Source organism: Mixophyes fleayi, chromosome 1 (genome assembly GCF_038048845.1).
Source record: "Mixophyes fleayi isolate aMixFle1 chromosome 1, aMixFle1.hap1, whole genome shotgun sequence".
NCBI classification, from domain to species: Eukaryota; Metazoa; Chordata; class Amphibia; order Anura; family Limnodynastidae; genus Mixophyes; species Mixophyes fleayi.
The window spans coordinates 248202587-248217754 of NC_134402.1; positions in this window are offsets into that span (position 1 = coordinate 248202587).

Genomic DNA, 15168 nt, shown 5'->3' on the forward strand with positions numbered 1-15168 from the left:
GATGTATGACCTAGTGTTAAGATCTATTGTGCTTTGTTTTCGTCTATTTACCTTGACTATGCTGCCCTCTCTGTTTCTGTACAGTACTTTGAACACTTTGAAGTTACCATTTATAGATTTACTAGTTAGCGTTTTACTGAAAACATTTTCTATTACTACTTGATTCAGTTGTTGCTGTTAACAGTGATTGTTATGTTGCTTATGTTTCTTACTAATATGTGTAGTTAACATTTTTTTTGCATCCACTACACCAGTTTCATGTAAATGTTTTCGCACAGGTTGTCAGTACCGCCACTTCCTAAACACTTTTCTGCTACATTATTCCTGTAGCAAAATCTCTAATTTTTGGAAATTTTTTCCCATGTTTTCATTCTCCCTTATCTTCCCTCCATTGTCGTTGCATTGCCCGGCACATAACCAATATACCTTCATATAGCCCCAAATGTCACCACATAGTCAGTATAACTCTATATAAATTCATATGCAACCAAATAGCCAATATGCCCACATATTTAATATTCCCATATAGTTTCATATGCCACTATACAAGCAGTGGTTGAAACGGAAATTAGAAGTCGTGGTATGGAAGTTTAGAGGTGGTGTCACGGTCACTAGGATTCTCGACCCAGAGTTCTGCCAGTAGTTATCACCACACTCGAGGCGCGGAGTCTAACGCAGCGGCTGGTCTTCTCCAGGGACCCCCGCAAAAGGGTTTGGGTTTGTGCGGCACCACTGCGCAGGTCGCGGCCCTCAAGAGAGTGCGGCAGAACAACAGAATACAGCTTAGATATAGGAGGCTTGGCAATCTGAGCAATAGAAGGTGATGTGATGGTCCAGGAGACAATCCTAATGGCAGTAGAGTGATGCAGATGGCAGGCAGCTGGTAGTCACCACAATACTAAGAATAAGATTAGGCAATAGGAGATATGCAAAAGTTCACAGGAGAACAGGTATATACCACGGATGAGGCTATGAGATGTCTAGCCAGCAGGTAAGATATAACGGATGCTTAGGATGATCAGCCGGAGGCAGATTTACCACGGATGGGCTATAACGCGTCTGGCCAACAGATGAGGTATAGCAGAGGCTATGGTGATCAGCCAGAACTATATTTACCACGGATGTGGATGAAAAGTATCCAGCTAACAGGTAAGGTAAAGCAGGTGATATGATGAACTGCGGGAAGCAGGTTTACCACGGACATGGCTATAAAGTATCCAGTCCACAGGTGAGATACGGCAGCCACTACGGAGCTCAGCGGGAGGCAGGTTTACCACAGACGTGGCTGAGGAGTATCCGACCAACATGTGAAATGTTACAGGTGTAGATGATCAGAGACCAGTCTGGAGATGCTGAATCCCTGAGAGCAACAGGAACCACAGGAACGTAGACCACGGCTGTCACAGGGAAGTGAGAATCAAGAACAGACAATTAGAGAAAGGTCAAAGGTGCTTTAAATAGGGAAAGGCTAATGGATAGCCAATACCAAGTAAGGAAAGGTTATAAAAGTCCATCTTGGTCTGCACATGCGCAGAAGCACAGTCAAGATGGTGGACGGACGCAGCGCAGTACAGGTGCCTGCAGAGGGGCGACCGGCCTGACACTAGGTCCAGAAGTCCGGTGAGTGACAGGTGGTGGTATGTAAAATGGAAGTGAATGGAATTTGATAATCAAAGTTGGCCATATAGCATACCAACATAGAGTTCCACCTTGACCACTACATAGAAGTAATGAAATATTGCCTCCTGTTGCCCCCCCTCAACCCATGGTCCAGAGAGTATTCGTCCTATCTGGTCATCTGGAGCAGCCATGGCAGTAGTAGTCCCTCCACTTATCTGCCCCTGTGATCAGGGCCATCTTAACAACATTATGGGCCCCCGGGCAAAGCAGTGCACCGGGGCCCCTATATAATATATATATATATATATATATATATATATATATATATATATATATATATAATGTATAGAGATACAGATATAGATTTATAGAGATAGAGATGGATAGATGTACTTGCTCAGTGACCCTTGAAGGTTTTTTTTGCAGGTTTTTTCTTTTGCAGGATTATTTATTCTAATTAAGAGCCCTGCCTATGGGGCCCCCTTGCCCGCGGGGCCCCCGGGCACCTGCCCATCGTGCCCAATGGAAAAGATGGCCCTGCCTGTGATATATATATATATATATATATATATATACACACACTTCTGGTCGCGGAGACTGAGAAGTGTTTCTCTATTGGAATACGGCTGTCTTCAAGGATACATCTCCTGATTATTACCTTTGAAGTAATTTGAGCTTCTGCTATCTGGTACGCATATGATATATCCTTCACACATAGATGTGGTGATTGGTGTTCCCGGTTAGAATATTTGCACTTGGGTTAATATTGGATAACACATCCTTTCAATTTGCTGTGGTGTTCCCAGCCTCACGTGGTGCATTACTTTTTGCATTACAATATTACGCTATGTTTGCCTTTTCCACATTTTTCCATTGTTGCTGAGTTGAGATCAAGAGTTAAAGCTCTCGTAGAAGATCCACTCGATTTCAAGACCTTACATCCTTATTTGACGGTACGCATATATATACGCATTTTGTCCACTAATATCCTGGTATTACACTATGAGGCGCCTTGCCTTTGCTTTGTTTTAGTGACTTATTTCTTCTGGATTGACCATCTGGATACAGGCTTCTATGTGGCTGCCACTCACACATGAGTGAAGTGACTGTGGACTTTTTCTAATACATTAGGATTGTTTCATCTGATTACTGTATAATTCCCTCCTGGTTGCCTGCTGCATTCCTGTCCATCACATCTCAGTTTGTAAACAAACACATACTGTTTGTTCTGCTGCATGGGTACAGCCATCTTAGATGCAGTGAGTTGATCATTCCTGACAAACCAAATTCAGCAGCTGTGATCACATGAACTGTGCAGCCAATAGTTGTTTGGAACACCCTATTCAAAACTGCTGCTGAGATCTGTTCATTGCCAGAACAACACACTTCTCTCCTGAAGATAGTTCTTGGCTCCAGGTTCCAGTTGTTCCTGCAATGTTCCCGATTACCTTCCGTTTTCAAAATCATCATCTTCTGTGAACATCTTGCATTACCAACTGAACTTCACTTTGTAAGTATCCTGCATTTTAAAATGCATATCTCTTTTCAATTACCTGCAATTCCAAGTGCATATCTTCCTTCAAGTATTCTGCATTACCCGGTGTGACAAAATGTAGTATATCTAATGACTGTTGTTTTCTGTTGGATTTATGTATAACACTGTGAATATTTTATGTAACCATTCAAAGTGTATTTTGCTAATTGACCTGAGTCTGACATAGGCAAGTGTCAATGGTCTTGTGAAAGTAGCCAGGCCCAGAGACAGATAAAATCTATGAGTAGTTTGTGTATGCAGAGGAGTTAGACTTAGCCAGGCCGAACGAGCAGAGGTGAGAACTCAGGTCTTGTGAAATACCTGGTCTCAGGATATCCATAATTTACTCTGAAAGACCTGTGTCATTTTGGGCATCCATCTAACTTAGGTGAAAATAAAATTCCTAAGGTGGTGGGTGAAGAACCAAAAAGAAATGGTTTAAAAATCCCTTGTATCAGAGTTCATTTCTTTGAGGGGGTCTATCAAGACTGAAATGTGGCATTCTTCTTAATGTGTACTCCTCACACGCCAATTCCTGAACTTGTAAGTAGGGACTCTGGTTTTTATTTCCTATTTTATTTTCTGAAACTCATTTGTGCAATTTATTGTATGTCTGTTTATTATCTTTTTGTAAATTACAGTCTTGGAAATATTTTTCAGATTAAACATATTTTAATCTATAGTGTTTTCCGTGATTCTTTGTGAACTTACAAAGCCCTGGGAGGCTCATGCTACATGTGTATGTGATTTCAGTGTGAAACATTAATAAGTGGTTCTGGTGAACGTAAGGACACCATAATAAATCCTTTGTGATGGCAGAAATGGTGTATTCATTGCTAAGTGACTAAGGTGACGCCAGTCACGGCCACCTGTTCAGATTGCTGTATCTGGAACAGGCTGGGGTGTTCGTAACACCTGGAGTTCATCTTTTTGCAGGTACTCTGTACTTCCAAGCTGCTCATCTTCCTGCAATATTCTGCATTCAGCAAGGGTGCTTATCTCAGTAAGAACTTTGCACTATCCAGTGTTTATTGTGCAGTGTCAGTCGCTTTACCAGTATCATCGGTTCTGTTGCTACAGCTGGTTCTGAATCTCTACAGCTTATTTCCAGTTCCGTGTATTTGTCTGTGGGTTCCAGGTCTGTGACTGCCATGCAGTCCTGTGTTCGCCATTCTGTGTCACGTTTCTGAGTTCCTAGTCCCTGATTCCAGTTCAATACTACAGTCCTAAAACTCCTATACTGCTTGTGCTACTCCGAGTACCCTAGATGAGCAAAGAGATCATCAAACTCTCCAGGTTCTGCTTCAGCTAGGCCCAAGGGTCCCGAATCTGAAAGAAATACAGACGACTGTGATAGTCAGTATTTCATCAGTCCTACTTCATACCAGATCAGGACCACCAAGGTCAAGGTGTAACGGATTTACTGGATAATACTACTAATCTTGATTAGCACTGGCTTACCTGAGGTTCGGAGTTTAACGATCTCCCCGGTGTTCACCAAGAACGGCCGCAAGGCGGGATGGGCTTCGCTGCCAGGAGTCACAGGTTGCGGTCCTCAGGTTTGCCTCAAGAAGTAGTTCAGCGGAGTAGGAGCAGGAGAAGCGTAGTCGGACAGACCGGGTCAGTACACAGGAAGGCAATGTAGACAGAATCAGAATGCAGGCTCGGAGTCAATCAGGCAGGGTCGGTACATGGGTCACCAGAATATAGGAGTAGTCAGTAAGCCAGGTCGGTACACAGGGGCTGGAGAGGCAGAATGGTCAAACAGGCGGGAATCGATACACAGCAATCAATAGGAGGCTAGTGTTACACACTTACCTGTCCCCATTCCAGCGCCGCAATCTCCGCTACTTACGGGTCTCGGCAGCGCTGTCACATGACCCCGCAGGCCGGGAAATCAAAACTGCTCTATAAAAAACCTGCTGATGCCTGGGCAGTGTCAGAGCAACGTCTCCTGTTCCTGACTTAGCTGTTTCCTGTGATTCCCAGTGTACCAGCCCAGGCTTGTTACCTTCCAGATTCTGCTCCAGTGCACTAGACTCCGGCTTGTTTGACCATGTTATCTCTTTGCTCCAGTGTACTAGACCCAGGCTTGTTTGACCACGTTATCTTGTTGCTCCAGTGTACCAGACCCAGCCTTGATTGACCACGTTACTTCGTTGCTCCAGTGTACCAGACCCAGGCTTGATTGCCTATGTTACCTCATTGCTCCAGTGTACCAGACCCAGGCTTCATTGACTACGTTACCTCTTTGCTCCAGTGTACCAGACCCCGGCTTGCTGACCACGTCTATATCTCCGCTTCTGTGTACCAGACCCAGGCTTGTTGTACCACGCATAGCTCTATATCCAGTGTATCAGACCTCGGCTATCCTGACCACGGAGTGGTTCCTATATTACCTTCCAGTTCCAGCGAGTCCACAAGCTACCTCCCGCATACTTACCTCTAGAGGCAGACCAGTGGACCACGACCTGCGCTCCTCCACAGCAAAGCTCATCCCTTGCGGCGGTTCTTGGTGAACACCAGGGGGTTTGTTAGACTCCGCACCACTGGCCGGCCAGCAGTGATCTAGAGTAAGGCAAGTACTCCATATTTATTACCTATTTCCCTGCATGTTACACAAGTGTTACAGCCAGGAAGCACAGGACTCCACGAGGAAACAGGAGCCAGAAACAGGTAAGAGTTGCTCTGACACTCACCGAGTGTCAGAGTGAAAGTTATATACCGACGGGGATTCAAAATCCCTGGTTCCGGGTTGCGGTCATGTGACCGCCAAACCCGGAAGTGCGGCTTCCGGACGGAGTGGCGGGGAACAGGTAAGTTTGTAACAGTACCCCCTGCCCTAAAGGTGGACCCCGGACACCTAACAGGGTTTTAGGGGAAATTTCTTATGGTATAGTTTGAGTAGACGGGGAGCATGCAGATCGACGGCTCTTACCCAGAAGCGCTCTTCAGGGCCATAACCCTTCCAATCCACCAAGAACTGTACGGAACCTCAAACTTGCGAGAGTCCACAATAGCCTTAATCTCATATTCGACTTGATCCTGATCAACAACAGGAGGAGGAACTCTGGATGGAGTGGATAACTTGTTGGTTCAACAAGGAGACATGAAAAATATCTGGTATGCGTAAGAAGGGAGGCAGACTTAATCTAAAGGCTACCAGATTGATGACCTCAGAAATAGCGAACCGGCCAATGAACTTGGGAGCAAATTTGTAACTAGGAACTCTTAAACAAATGTTTTGAATGGATAGCCATACCCTGTCATCGATAGATAGACTTGGACCGGCTCTCCTCCTCTTATCGTAGGATTCCTTGTAAAGAATGGTTGCTCTCTTTAAATTTATCTTGGTCTGCTCCCAGATGAGAGAGAAGTTACGAAACAATGAGTCTACAGCCGGAACTTCGGAAGGTGCAATTTGAGAGAAGGTGAGTAGTTTAGGGTGGCAGCCATAAAGGACAAAAAAGTTGCTCCTGATTGGCCTCTTGTTTCTCTACCCTTCCCATTAAATGCTCCAGGGTCAGTACACAAGAAGGCAATGTAGACAGAATCAGAAGGCAGGCTCGGAGTCAATCAGACAGGAACGGTACACGGGTCACCAGAATAGAGGAGTAGTCAGCAAGCCGGGTCGGTACACAGGGGCTGGAGAGGCAGAATGGTCAGACAGGCAGGAATCGATACACAGCAATCAACAGGAGGCTAGGAAGCACAGGAATCCACGAGGAAACAGGAGCCAGGAAAAGGTTAAGAGTTGCTCTGACACTCACCAAGTGTCAGACTGAAAGTTATATACCGATGGAGATTCAAAATCCCCGCCTCCCGGTTGCGGTCATGTGACCGCCGAACCCTGAAGCGCGGCTTTCTGGACGGAGCAACGGGGAACAGGTAAGTTTGTAACAAAAGGGGATGCCCCTGCCTCCAACAAATTCTCCAACATCCACTGAAAAGAAGCTCATGAATAAGATCTGAAAAGTGAACGCTAATCTCACTCAGTAGCAATGATGTGAATACTTTATACGTGAGTCTCTACTAGAGGTTAGGATTTTTTAGCTTTCCCCCTTTTCTCCCCATTTATCTATACACACTTTTTGGAATAAGTATTGTGTAACGATACTGGTGGTATTATCTGAAGCCCAATAGCCGAGTAGATATCTAGCGATTAGTCAGACGTTTGCCGGGTCGGTATACAAGCAGGTAGTCACAGATGAAAGGAAGTGTAGCAAATAGCAGGCAGAATACTCAAGCACATGTCTGATCCAGGAAGTGCCTATCATAGGCCCAAACAGAATCCAAGATAATTTCTCCTTGATGCCATTCTGGCCATCTTGGATAAAGACAAGTTTACAAATGCAGAGACCTCTAGTGGGCGAATATGCAAATATCATAATAAATCCTTACATATTGTTAGCTACCCAAAATAGATGAGATTTAGGGAGTGCGCTGTGGAAAATTTATTTTTTATTGTTTTGGGTTCAAAGTATAGAAAAGTTAGAATGTGTATGCAGGAAGGATGGGAAAGGGTTAAAGGTATAATGAGAATTTTAAAATATTGGTTAGATATTTGTAAATGTATTAATGTCCCAATTTGCCCCTGGCTTGCCCATAGGGCTGCTGCTTGCCTCCTGCCTGCTATAATTATGTTTGGACATTATGTGTATCTGGCCTGCAGTTTCTTCCTACTACTACTTGAGGTGCTACTGTCCTACCATTGTACATTCCACCTCACTAGTAGGAGTTACCTCTCTCCTTAATCAACACCCACACCTGTTTCACTGCCTTTATAAGACTGCCTCTCCCAGTAATCTGTGGCAGTTCATTGTTGTCTTGCCTGCTGTTGCTAATTCTCTAGAGTATCGTGTCCTGTTCCAGTCTGACTTCCTGGTATCAACTCCTGCTTGTTCCTTGGTTTTGCTGCTTATATTTTGACACAGACTCTGGCTTTGTTCTTGACTACACTCCAGCCCATTCCCTGGTACCTTCGTTGCTCTCCTGGCTTTTGACTTGTTTGACCCTCCTTCATTCTGACACCCACGGATCGATTGAGTGTCTTGTGCCTCCTGGGAAAACCTTGAGTCCTGACTACAGTGGTTCATCGAGTATCTCCTGTCTCCTGAGTTAAACAGGTATCCTGACACTGTGGTACATCCTGTGCCTTCAGCCTTCTCTGCTTGTGCTGCCTCTGAGCTAGGTCTCGTATCTGGCTACTCTGTACTGCCTCTACTCTGTGCTACCATCATCATCATCACCATTTGACTTCCTGAGTAGTCAAGCCATAATTGCCAGTCCTGCTGTTTATATATGCTGCATTGAACTGTGTTGCCGTTTATCATTACTGCACCATTCTTTGCCTGTGACTCTCTGCTTAATAAAGACACTTTATTTTTACACTACCAATCTTTCTGGAGTTTAAAGTTTAAACATTTGGGCATATGGGTCTCTGGTGATGCCCAGGACTATGTAAAAACTTAATCTTGACCTAATGTAAAAAAAATCCCCTTACAGTAACTGGTAAAAAATAACCTGATCAAGATGGTCATGCAGCCCAAATATTTCTATCTGCTCTAACACTATCCAATATATTTGACTAAAAAGTATTTCAATATATTAAAATAAACATAAACACTGATTCATTATGGCACATAAATGCTGATACATAACGTATTTTGCATAAAATCACTCTGTGCATGCCCAGAAACAAACCATACACCAGCGAACGCTGCAATAGCTAAATCACCTTTGAGCGCAAAGCACCCTTACTACAGACTACGATTTCATGAGTGGAACAGGGAGGGGAATGGGCGTATGCACTAAATCAATGTACAGTAAGGGCGTGCCAAGCTTGAACACATGCAGCAACATGGCATGCATTAAGTTTAGCCTTTAAAGCCTTTGCCGCTTTAAATTTACCATGCAAAGTTGCCAGATATCGGCGATTTGCAAAAATCGCTATTTGATACACTTACTCCTTGGAGACCCTAAGGGAACATTAGAAAGTATGTGAAAATTTGGAATTAGGAAAGCAATAATGAATTACGACAACAAGGAATTGAGTGTTTATTTCAAATAAACGAATTGTAATACTACGTATGTTGATGTGTCTATTTCTTATTCATTTACTATGGGACAATACTGGTCTTTGGATGTCAGGGCATGCCGGCACCCACTTGTATTTCTACAAGCGCTGGCATACCCAAGCAGCTAATGGCTGCCAGGGCTTGCTGTGACCAGTAGTGCCGCATACTAAAATACTATTTTTAAACTGGTTGTGTAGAGAAGTTGACAATGATGACCCTTAGGTAGCCTGCCTGTATGGGGAAAACAGGGGTGGGTGACAAACAACTGATAGAAAAATAGGAGGAGATATGACATTGGACAGTGGAAAGATGACAAGCGCAATATTGAATATATTGAGTTTGAAGTACTGTTTCACAATCAAAGTGGAGATGGCAGAGAGTGGATTGAAGGGGAGAGGTGAGGGAAGGAAAGGTAGACTAGAGTGTCATCAGTATAGAGGTAAAACTGAAGGCCTAACGTCGAAATGAGTTAACCAAGAGAGGACATGTAAAAAGAGAAAAGTATGGGCCAAGAAAAGAGCCATGGGAGATCCCAACAGAGAAAAAGGAGAGTAACAGGCACCAGAGGAAGAAACACTGAAGAAGCTATCATGCAGTGGGTTTTCCTGTTATACTGTGACCAGAGCAGCATGTCACAGCAGGGTGCTATCTGCAGCTTTTACAGAGGGGCTCACTATGTTCGTCCATCCACATTAGCTGTAACCAGCCCAAACTATGAGCACTGGGGCTCATATCACTCTGGGAGGGAGGGATATGCCAGAGTTTATTTTAACTTTTTACCACTACAAAGTAGGGATGTGCACCGGCGACTTTTGGTGTCTCGTGTTTTGGATTCGGATTTTCTTGAGGTTTTGGGTTCGGATTTGTTTCGCAAAACACCTGCCGAAAGGTTTTGGTTCGAATTTAAGGTTTTGGATTCGGATTTTTTTTGAAAAAAGCATAAAGAGTTCAAAAATCAAGTTTTTGGGCATATTTTTACTCCTACGCTATTATTAACCTCAATAACATTCAATAACAATCATTTCCACTAATTTACAGTGTATTCTGAACACCTCACAATATTGTTATTAGTCCAAAACGTTGCAACGAGGTATCTTTCTGGACTGCGTAGTGGAGTGGTCCCCACAATATAATAAGAAAACCATCAACTGGTCTTAATTACACCAAAAATTGTACCTGGACTGCGTAGAGGAGTGGTCACCACAATATAATAAGAAAACCATCAACTGGTCTTAATTACACCAAAAATTGTACCTGGACTGCGTAGAGGAGTGGTCACCACAATATAATAAGAAAACCATCAACAGGTCTTAATTACACCAAAAATTGTACCTGGACTGCGTAGAGGAGTGGTCACCACAATATAATAAGAAAACCATCAACTGGTCTTAATTACACCAAAAATTGTACCTGGACTGCGTAGAGGAGTGGTCACCACAATATAATTTAAAAACCTTCAAATGGTCTTAATTACACCAAAAATTGTACCTGGAGTGCGTAGAGGAGTGGTCACCACAATATAATTTAAAAACCTTCAAATGGTCTGAATCCCACCCAAAATTGTACCTGGACTGCGTAGAGGAGTGGTCACCACAATATAATTTAAAAACCCTCAAATGGTCTGAATCCCACCAAAAAATATACCTGGACTGCGTAGAGGAGTGGTCACCACAATATAATAAGAAAACCATTAACTGGTCTTAATTACACCAAAAATTGTATCTAGACTGCGTAGAGGAGTGGTCCCTCCAATATAATTAAAAAACCCTCCACGGGTCTGAATTCCACAAAAAAAGTTTCTTGACTGCGTAGTGGGGTGGCCCTGGTACACAATTTTTTACCGGGGCCACAATATAATAAAAAAAACCCTCAACTGGTCTCAATTCCACCAAAAAAGTATCTGGACTGCGTAGTGGAGTGGTCCCCACAATATAATAAAAAAACCCTCAACTGGTCTGAATTCCACCAAAAAAGTATCTGGACTGCGTAGTGAATGGAGTGGTCCCCACAATATAATAAAAAAAAAACTCAACTGGTCTGAATTCCAGGGAACAGATGGCGGACACCGGATGGACGTCTAAAACCAACATAGCAGTTAAGGGCGCAGTTCCTCTTTTTTGTGACTGCACAAACAATTAACATAGTAATAGAAATGGCAATTATTTAGTTTCTTTTAAATAGAGAAAGAAAGAAGGTAGTACTAGAAATGGCAGTTATTTAGTTTCTTTTAAATAGAGAAAGAAAGAAGGTAGTACTAGAAATGGCAGTTATTTAGTTTCTTTTAAATAGAGAAAGAAAGAAGGTAGTACTAGAAATGGCAGGTTTTTTTGTTTTTTTTTAAATATAGAAAGAAAGAAGGTAGTACTAGAAATGGCAGTTATTTTTTTTTTTTTTAAATAAAGAAAGAAGGTAGTAATATAAATGTCAGTTTTTGGTTTTTTTTTAAAAAATAGAAAGAAAGAAGGTAGCAATAGAAGTGGCAGTTCCTCTTTTTTGGAACTGCACAAACAGTGATGAAAATGAATGTGGAGCTGGTGGCATGTCACGGTCCTCTTCAGAGGACAATCTCCTGACCAGCAGGTCTTTGCACCGCTGTAGACTTGTGTCCGCCGGAAACAGAGACACAATATACGCTTTAAACCGAGGATCGAGAACGGTGGGCAGAATGTATTCCTCTGACTTTAAAAGACTGACCACCCTCGGATCCTGGCAAAGCGTACGAAGGGCTTCATCCACAAGAGCTACATGCTTGGTGGAATCGCAATGGTGTACCAGCTCCTCCCTCCCTTTCTCCAGCTGCTACTGCAAAAGCCTGATCAGGGGAATCACCTGACTCAAGCTGGCAGTGTCGGAACTGACTTCTCGTGTGGCAAGTTGAAATGGCTGCAGAACCTTGCACAACACGGAAATCATTCTCCAGTGCGCTTGACTCAGGCGCATCCCCACTCCTTTTCCTATGTCGTAGGTGGCTGTGTAGGCTTGAATGGCCTTTTGATGCTCCTCCATCCTCTGCAGCATATAGAGGGTGGAGTTCTAGCACGTCACTACCTCTAGTTAATTTAGATTGCAAGGCTTGTAAATACTTTGAAGATAAAAAAAAGCAGGCGGCAGAGACTGTGGAGCTAGAAAGTGAAATTAAATGGACCACGTTACTTTGGTGGCTATCTATGCCCCCCCCCCCCCCCCCCCGCCCTACACTTGTAGTTGAATATAAAAAAAGCAGCCTGCATAGACTGTAGAACTAGAAATTCAAATATACAAAAAAATGGACAAAGGCAGTTTGGTATCTGTCTGCATCAGATCCCCTCTCCACTAGGAGTAAAATAGAAAACTATTCAGCCGTTATATAATCTAGAATATAAATAGAAATTGAGAAAGGCAATTTGGTATCTGTCTGCATCATAATCATCAACATCCTCCTCAGCGCCAGCTACATCAATATCCTCCTCCCGGTGTACAACATTCACACCTTCATTAGCCAAATCTGTAACTGGACTGTGGGTGATCCTTCCAGCATATGCAGAGGGCGTGCTGCAAATGCTGGATGGAGTCACCTCTTCCCGTACAGTGATGGGAAGGTCAGGCTTCACAACCACCAACACCCTTGGACTCGCCTTGGGGATTTGTGATGTCATCTGTTTAGAAGGCAGAGTTCTTTGCTGTTTTGTTGTTGTTGCTGACAGCATAACTCTCTTAAATTTTTTGTAGGGGGGGGAGGAGGTGGGCTTAGATCCTTGGGTGAAGCTGGACCACTAGTCATGAACACGGGCCAGGGCCTAAGCCGTTCCTTGCCACTACGTGTCGTAAATGGCATATTGCCAACTTTACGTTTCTCCTCAGATGATTTTAAGTTTCTCTTTTTGCTATTTTTTGAGAACTTGGGCTTTTTGGATTTTACATGCCCTGTACTAGGAGATTGGGCATCGAGTTTGCCAGACGACGTTGATGGCATTTCATAGTCTATGTCATGACTAGTGGCAGCAGCTTCAGCATTAGGAGGAAGTGGGTCTTGATCTTTCCCTACTTTATCCTCCAAATTTTGGTTTTCCATTATATGTAGCACAAGAGAGCGTACCCCTAAGCCACACACTTTTAAAGGCAATGCCTTTAAAAATTATATGCGGCACAGGAGAGTACCACTGGACTTATACTGCTGAATCAGTGAACTTTGTATATCAGTACCACTGGACTTATACTGCTGAATCAGTGAACTTTGTAATATAGCAGCACCACTGGACTTATACTGCTGAATCAGTGAACTTTGTAATATATATCAGTACCACTGGACTTATACTGCTGAATCAGTGAACTTTGTAATAGCAGTACCACTGGACTTATACTGCTGAATCAGTGAACTTTGTAATATATCAGTACCACTGGACTTATACTGCTAAATCAGTGAACTTTGTAATAGCAGTACCACTGGACTTATACTGCTGAATCAGTGAACTTTGTAATATATCAGTACCACTGGACTTATACTGCTGAATCAGTGAACTTTGTAATATATCAGTACCACTGGACTTATACTGCTGAATCAGTGAACTTTGTAATATATATCAGTACCACTGGACTTATACTGCTGAATCAGTGAACTTTGTAATAGCAGTACCACTGGACTTATACTGCTGAATCAGTGAACTTTGTAATATATCAGTACCACTGGACTTATACTGCTGAATCAGTGAACTTTGTAATATATCAGTACCACTGGACTTATACTGCTGAATCAGTGAACTTTGTAATATATCAGTACCACTGGACTTATACTGCTGAATCAGTGAACTTTGTAATATATCATTACCACTGGACTTATACTGCTGAATCAGTGAACTTTGTAATATAGCAGTATACCAATGGACTTATACTGCAGGATTGTTTTGGGATATTTTTTTTTTTTTACAATTTCTTTTTTTGTAATTTTTTTTTAAATTTTTTAGAATTTGGGAATAATGGGGAAATAACAATGCCCTTAGAAGGACAGAGCACAGGACCCAGCAGCACCACTGGACTGATACTGCAGAACACAGCACAGTACAGCACAGCACAGCACAGAACAAAACAGCACAGCACGAGATCTACCAGGACAGAGGACCACCTAACACACCCTCCCTCTACCCTGATCAATGCCCGAGTGAAGATGGCGGCGACTAGCGGGGAATTTATAGGATCCGAGTATCGCGAGATCCGACAGCGGGATTATGACTCCGAGCCTCGGTTTCAGGTTTTCATTTGGCGCCAATACCCTGATTTGTCTCGGATCCGACTCGGATCGGCAACGTTCGGGTGGGCTCGGATTCAAGAAATCCGAGTTCGCTCATCTCTACTACAAAGATCTCTGCTGATGCTAATGAGCAATATATATGCCTGCTAACAGGTGTAAATTAAAATGCAGCATTCTCAGGACTGATTATATTTACAGGGGTATGCCTTTTGTTACTTGAGTTAGTCTGTGTGTGTGTTAGGGAATTTGAACTGTAAGGGACTGATGTGAGTGTGTTCTCTGTACAGCACTGCGGAATTAGTGTCGCTATATAAGTAAATGATGATGATGATGAGCTGCATGTGCACACCCACAATCTGCCTCTCCAGGTGAAGGAAGTCACAAGTGCATCTTGCGTGAAACTCCTAATCACACATTGTGGAAATAAAGCTGTATTTTGCTCTTGAAAGTTAGATTTACATCCAACACTTATTTAGGTCCTAAGTGCATTAGAATGCACATAACTTCTTTTTCATAACTCATCTAATCCACTAGATGGCAGTCTGTGCGCATTAAACACAACTTTGTTCATAGAAAGCATATTGGCAGAATATGAAATGTTTTCTAAGAACTATTGTCATGGCTTCATAAAATAAAACAAGCATTTTTATTACTATCATTATTATCATCAACATCTCTGGAGAGCAATTGATATGTCAGCTCATACTTATTAA